Below are 6,000 nucleotides of genomic sequence, written 5' to 3'. Positions count from 1 at the left end.
CTGAGGGAGTGCCACACTGTCAGAGGGTCAGTGCTGAGGGAGCGCCGCACTGTCGGAGTGTCAGTGTTGAGGGAGTGCCGCACTGTCAGAGGGTCAGTGCTGAGGGAGTGCCGCACTGTCGGAGGGTCAGTGCTGAGGGAGTGCCGCACTGTCGGAGGGTCAGTGCTGAGGGAGTGCCGCACTGTCGGAGGGTCAGTGCTGAGGGAGTGCCGCACTGTCGGAGGGTCAGTGCTGAGGGAGTGCCGCACTGTCGGAGGGTCAGTGCTGAGGGAGTGCTGCACTCTCGAAGGGTCAGTGCTGGGGGAGCGCCGCACTGTCGGTGGGTCAGTGCTGAGGGAGTGCCGCACTCTCGAAGGGTCAGTGCTGAGGGAGTGCCGCACTGTCAGAGGGTCAGTGCTGAGGGAGTGCCGCACTCTCGAAGGGTCAGTGCTGAGGGAGTGCCGCACTGTCAGAGGGTCAGTGCTGAGGGAGCGCCGCACTGTCAGAGGGTCAGTGCTGAGGGAGCGCCGCACTGTCGGAGTGTCAGTGTTGAGGGAGTGCCGCACTGTCAGAGGGTCAGTGCTGAGGGAGTGCCGCACTGTCGGATGGGCAGTGCTGAGGGAGTGCCGCACTGTCGGATGGGCAGTGCTGAGGGAGTGCCGCATTGTCGGATGGGTAGTACTGAGGGAGTGCCCACTGTCAGAGGGTCAGTGTTGAGGGAGTGCCGCACTGTCGGATGGGCAGTGCTGAGGGAGTGCCGCATTGTCGGATGGGTAGTACTGAGGGAGTGCCCACTGTCAGAGGGTCAGTGCTGAGGGAGTGCCGCACTGTCGGAGGGTCAGTGGTGGGGGAGTGCCGCACTGTCGGTGAATCAGTGCTGAGGGAGTGCCGCACTGTCGGAGGGTCAGTGCTGAGGGAGTGCCGCACTGTCGGAGGGTCAGTGCTGATGGAGTGCCGCACTGTCAGAGGGTCAGTGCCGATGGGGTGCCGCACTGTCGGAGTGTCAGTGTTGAGGGAGTGCCGCACTGTCAGAGGGTCAGTGCTGATGGAGTGCCGCACTGTCAGAGGGTCAGTGCTGAGGGAGCGCCGCACTGTCAGAGGGTCAGTGCTGATGGAGTGCCGCACTGTCAGAGGGTCAGTGCTGAGGGAGCGCCGCACTGTCGGAGGGTCAGTGCTGAGGGAGCGCCGCACTGTCAGAGGGTCAGTGCTGAGGGAGCGCCGCACTGTCAGAGGGTCAGTGCTGAGGGAGCGCCGCACTGATGGAGGGTCAGTGCTGAGGGAGTGCCGCACTGTCGGAGGGTCAGTGCTGAGGGAGTGCCGCACTGTCGGAGTGTCAGTGTTGAGGGAGTGCCGCACTGTCAGAGGGTCAGTGCTGAGGGAGAGCCGCACTGATGGAGGGTCAGTGCTGAGGGAGTGCCGCACTGTCGGAGGTCAGTGCTGAGGGAGTGCCGCACTGTCGGAGGGTCAGTGCTGAGGGAGTGCCGCACTGTCGGAGAGTCAGTGCTGAGGGAGTGCCGCACTGTCGGAGGGTCAGTGCTGAGGGAGTGCCGCACTGTCGGAGGGTCAGTGCTGAGGGAGTGCTGCACTGTCGGTGGGTCAGTGCTGAGGGAGCGCCGCACTGTCAGAGGGTCAGTGCTGAGGGAGTGCCGCACTATCAGAGGGCCAGTGCTGAGGGAGTGCTGCACTGTCGGAGGGTCAGTGCTGAGGGAGTGCTGCACTGTCGGAGGGTCAGTACTAAGGGAGTGCCGCACTGTCGGAAGGTCAGTGCTGAGGGAGTGCTGCACTGTCAGTGGGTCAGTGCTGAGGGAGTGCCGCACTGTCGGATGGGCAGTGCTGAGGGAGTGCCGCACTGTCGGATGGGCAGTGCTGAGGGAGTGCCGCACTGTCGGATGGGCAGTGCTGAGGGAGTGCCGCATTGTCGGATGGGTAGTACTGAGGGAGTGCCCACTGTCAGAGGGTCAGTGCTGAGGGAGTGCCGCACTGTCGGAGGGTCAGTGCTGAGGGAGCGCCGCACTGTCGGAGGGTCACAGGAAATGGTGTATTGGGGAGGGGGGGTGGTTGCGGGGTGGTGGGGAGTGTGGCTCTGTTGGGGAGTGAGGAATGGTGGAGAGGGAGTCATGTGGAGTGGGGGATGATGGGGAGTGGAAGGTTGGCGTAATGGGGAGTGGGGTTGTGGTAGAAGGAGATGTCGGGGAGAGGTGGGGGAGAGGGCAATGTTGGTGATTGGACGGGGTTGGGGGTTGGGGTGTGGGGTGTGAGCGAGTCAAAGCTGTGGGGGTGGGGGGATGTGGGGGATAGGGAAAGAGGGAGTATGGGGTATTGGGGGAGAGGGGGATCGGTGATGTGGGGGTGTGAGTAGGGGAGTGGTGTGTGTGCCCCTCCCTTTGGCCCCTGACCCCTGACCCCCACCCTCTGTCAGGTTCACCCCTCAGTCTTATCTGGTCCAATTTAAGTAGCTCCGGCTTAGAATCTCCTCATTGCTGAATTATTGCAGCTCAGGCAACATTTTGGTGGATCTCCTCTGCAATGACATCCTCCCTATAATGTGGAGATTAGAACTGCACATGGTACTCCTGCTATTGCCTAACGTCTTTGCTCTTGTGACCAATACCCTGATTAATAAAGGCATGTGCTGCCTTACCCATTTTACGTACCTGTCTTTCTGCCTTCAAAGAATCTATGTACACCATAGGAACAGGAGGAGGCCATTCAGCCCCTCAAGTCTGTCCTGACATTCTATGAGATCCTGGACGATCTGTGGCCTAACTCCAAATACCCCTGCCTATGGCCCATATCCCTTAATACCTGCACTTAACAAAAATGTATCTTGCTCAGATTTAAAATTAACATCTGATCCAGCATCGACTGCAATTTGTCGAAGAGAGTTCCAAACCTCTCCCACCCTTTCTGTGTCAAAGTTCTTCCTAACATCTCTCCTGAACACACTGGGCCCTCATCCCCATTCTGTGCTCCCTAGTTATCAAATCCCCCACCAGTGGAAACAGTCTGTCTTTATCTACCTTGTCTTTTCCTGTTAACAGATCCCCGTTTAACCTTCTAAATTCTACAGAAAACAGGCCTAATTTGTGTCATATCTCTTCAGAATTTAATCCCTGAACCTGAGGGATCATTCTTGTCAACCCATGTTGTACTGCCTCCAAGGCCAATGTGTCCTCCCTGAGGTATGGTGCCCAGGTCTGTTCCCAGTGGGATCTAACCAGGGTTTGTCCCTCTGACCCTCCACTTCTTCAGCTCCGATCACTCATTGTCTATTCCTTGACCTTGTTCATCTCCCAAAATGCATCACCTCTCACTTTTCAGGGTCCAATCCCATTTGTCACTGTTGTCACCTGACCGTCCAGCCTTTCTGCTCCTGTAGTCTCAGGCTTTCCTCCTCACTATCTAGCACACGGCCGCTAATGTTCCTGTTCCCTGTGATCATAACCCCCCTACAATCAGTCTCCATCATTAATGTACACGACAAACAGAAAGGGACCCAGCACGGAGCCCTGCAGTGAACCACTGCACACAAGCATCCTGTCACAATAACTCTCTCAGACCAGCATCCTCTGCCCTTTTTTATTCATTCATTGGACTTGGGTGTCACCGGCTGGGCCCAGTATTTATTGCCCGTCCCTAGTTACCCCTTGAGAAGGTGGGGTTGAGCTGCCTTCTTGAACCACTGCAGTCAATGTGCTGTTAGACTCACAATGCCCTGAGGGAGGGAATTACAGGATTCTGACCCAGCGACAATGTAGTATCAGTAATATATTTCAAGTCAGGATGGGGAGGGGCTCAGAGGGGAATTTGCAGGGGGTGGTGTTCCCATGTATCTGCTGCCCTTGTCCTACTGGATGGAAATGGCCGTGGGTTTGGAAGGTGCTGTCTGAGGATTGTTGGTGAATATCTGCAGTGCATCTTGTAGCTGGTACACACTGCTGTTACTGAGCGTCGGTGGAGGGAGGGAGGGGATGTTTGTGGATGTGGTGCCAGTCAAGCGGCTGCTTTGTCCTGGATGGTGTCGAGCTTCCTGAGTGTTGTTGGAGCTGCCCCCCATCCGGGGCAAGTGGGGAGTATTCCATCACCCTCCTGACTTGTGCCTTGTAGATGGTGGCTGAAAATGTGTTGCTGGTTAAAGCACAGCAGGCCAGGCAGCATCTCAGGAATAGGGAATTCGACGTTTCGAGCATAAGCCCTTCATCAGGAATGAGAGAGAGTAGCCAAGCAGGCTAAGATAAAAGGTAGGGAGGAGGGACTTGGGGAGGGGCGATGGAGGTGGGATAGGTGGAAGGAGGTCAAGGTGAGGGTGATAGGCCGGAGTGGGGTGGGGGCGGAGAGGTCAGGAAGAGGATTGCAGGTTAGGAGGGCGGTGCTGAGTTGAGGGAACCGACTGAGACAAGGTGGGGGGAGGGGAAATGAGGAAACTGGAGAAATCTGAATTCATACCTTGTGGTTGGAGGGTTCCCAGGCGGAAGATGAGACGCTCCTCCTCCAGCCGTCGTGTTGTTATGTTCTGCCGGTGGAGGAGTCCAAGGACCTGCATGTCCTCGGTGGAGTGGGAGGGGGAGTTAAAGTGTTGAGCCACGGGGTGGTTGGGTTGGTTGGTCCGGGCGTCCCTGAGGTGTTCTCTGAAGCGTTCCGCAAGTAAGCGGCCTGTCTCACCAATATAGAGGAGGCCACATCGGGTGCAGCGGATGCAATAGATGATGTGTGTGGAGGTACAGGTGAACTTGTGGCGGATATGGAAGGATCCCTTGGGGCCTTGGAGGGAAGTGAGTGTGAAGGTGTGGGCGCAAGTTTTACATTTCCTGCGGTTGCAGGGGAAGGTGCCGGGGGTGGAGGTTGGGTTGGTGGGGGGTGTGGATCTGACGAGGGAGTCACGAAGGGAGTGGTCCTTGCGGAACGCTGATAGGGGAGGGGAGGGAACTATATCCCTGGTGGTGGGGTCCGTTTGGAGGTGGCGGAAATGACGGCGGATGATACGTTGTATGCGGAGGTTGGTGGGGTGGTAGGTGAGAACCAGTGGGGTTCTGTCTTGGTGGCGGTTGGAGGAGCGGGGCTCAAGGGCGGAGGAGCGGGAAGTGGAGGAGGTGCGGTGGAGCTCAAGGGCGGAGGAGCGGGAAGTGGATGGTGGACAGGCTTTGGGGAATCAGGAGGGGAGTTACTCACTGCAGTATTCCTAGTCTCTGATCTGCTCTTGTAGCCACTGTGTTTATATATTGAGATCAATTCAGTTTCTGGTCAATGATACCCCCAACATGTTGAACGGGTGGTGGGGCAATTCAGTGATGGTAACACCATTAAATGTCAAAGAGCTGTGGTTAGAGTGTCTTTTGTTGGTGATGGTCATTGCCTAGAATTTCTGTGGTGTGAATGTTACTTGCCATTTGTCAACCTAAACATGGATATTGTGCAGATCTTGTTGCATCAGTCCAAAGATGTGCGGGTCAGGTGAATTGGCCATGCTAAATTGCCTGTAGTGTTAGGCAAAGGGGTAAATGTAGGGGTATGGGTGGGTTGCGCTTCGGCGGGTTGGTGTGGACTTGTTGGGCCGAAAGGCCTGTTTCCACACTGTAAGTAATCTAATCTAATTTGAACATGGCCTGCTTCAGTATCTGAGGAGTCAGGAATGGTGCTGAACATGGTGCAGTTTTTGGTGAACAACCCAACCCTTAACCTTATAATTGAGGGAAAATTGTATATAGGGATATAGATGGCATTTATATTAGTGCAAGACATTAGTTGTGAGCATGGCAGATGAGTTTAGGATTGATTAGTGCATGGGAATGTAATACCAAACTCTAAATGTGGTCTCAGCAATGACTTGTAGAGATAGAGCATCGCCTCCTTGCTTTTATATCCTGTACCTCTATTTATAAATCCAGTTTGTATATCAGCCGTTTTAATAATTGTTTTAGTTTGCCAGGCCACCTTCAAAGAATCATTTCCTTGAACTGTGAGGTCCTTCTGATCTCCTGAGTGTTGTACTATCTGTCTATGTTCCTTTTGCTGATGTGAGGG

This window comes from Hemiscyllium ocellatum, chromosome 31, assembly GCF_020745735.1.
Source record: "Hemiscyllium ocellatum isolate sHemOce1 chromosome 31, sHemOce1.pat.X.cur, whole genome shotgun sequence".
Taxonomy (NCBI): Eukaryota; Metazoa; Chordata; class Chondrichthyes; order Orectolobiformes; family Hemiscylliidae; genus Hemiscyllium; species Hemiscyllium ocellatum.
The sequence above is the reverse complement of the archived record's forward strand: the minus strand, read 5'-3'. Positions refer to the sequence as shown.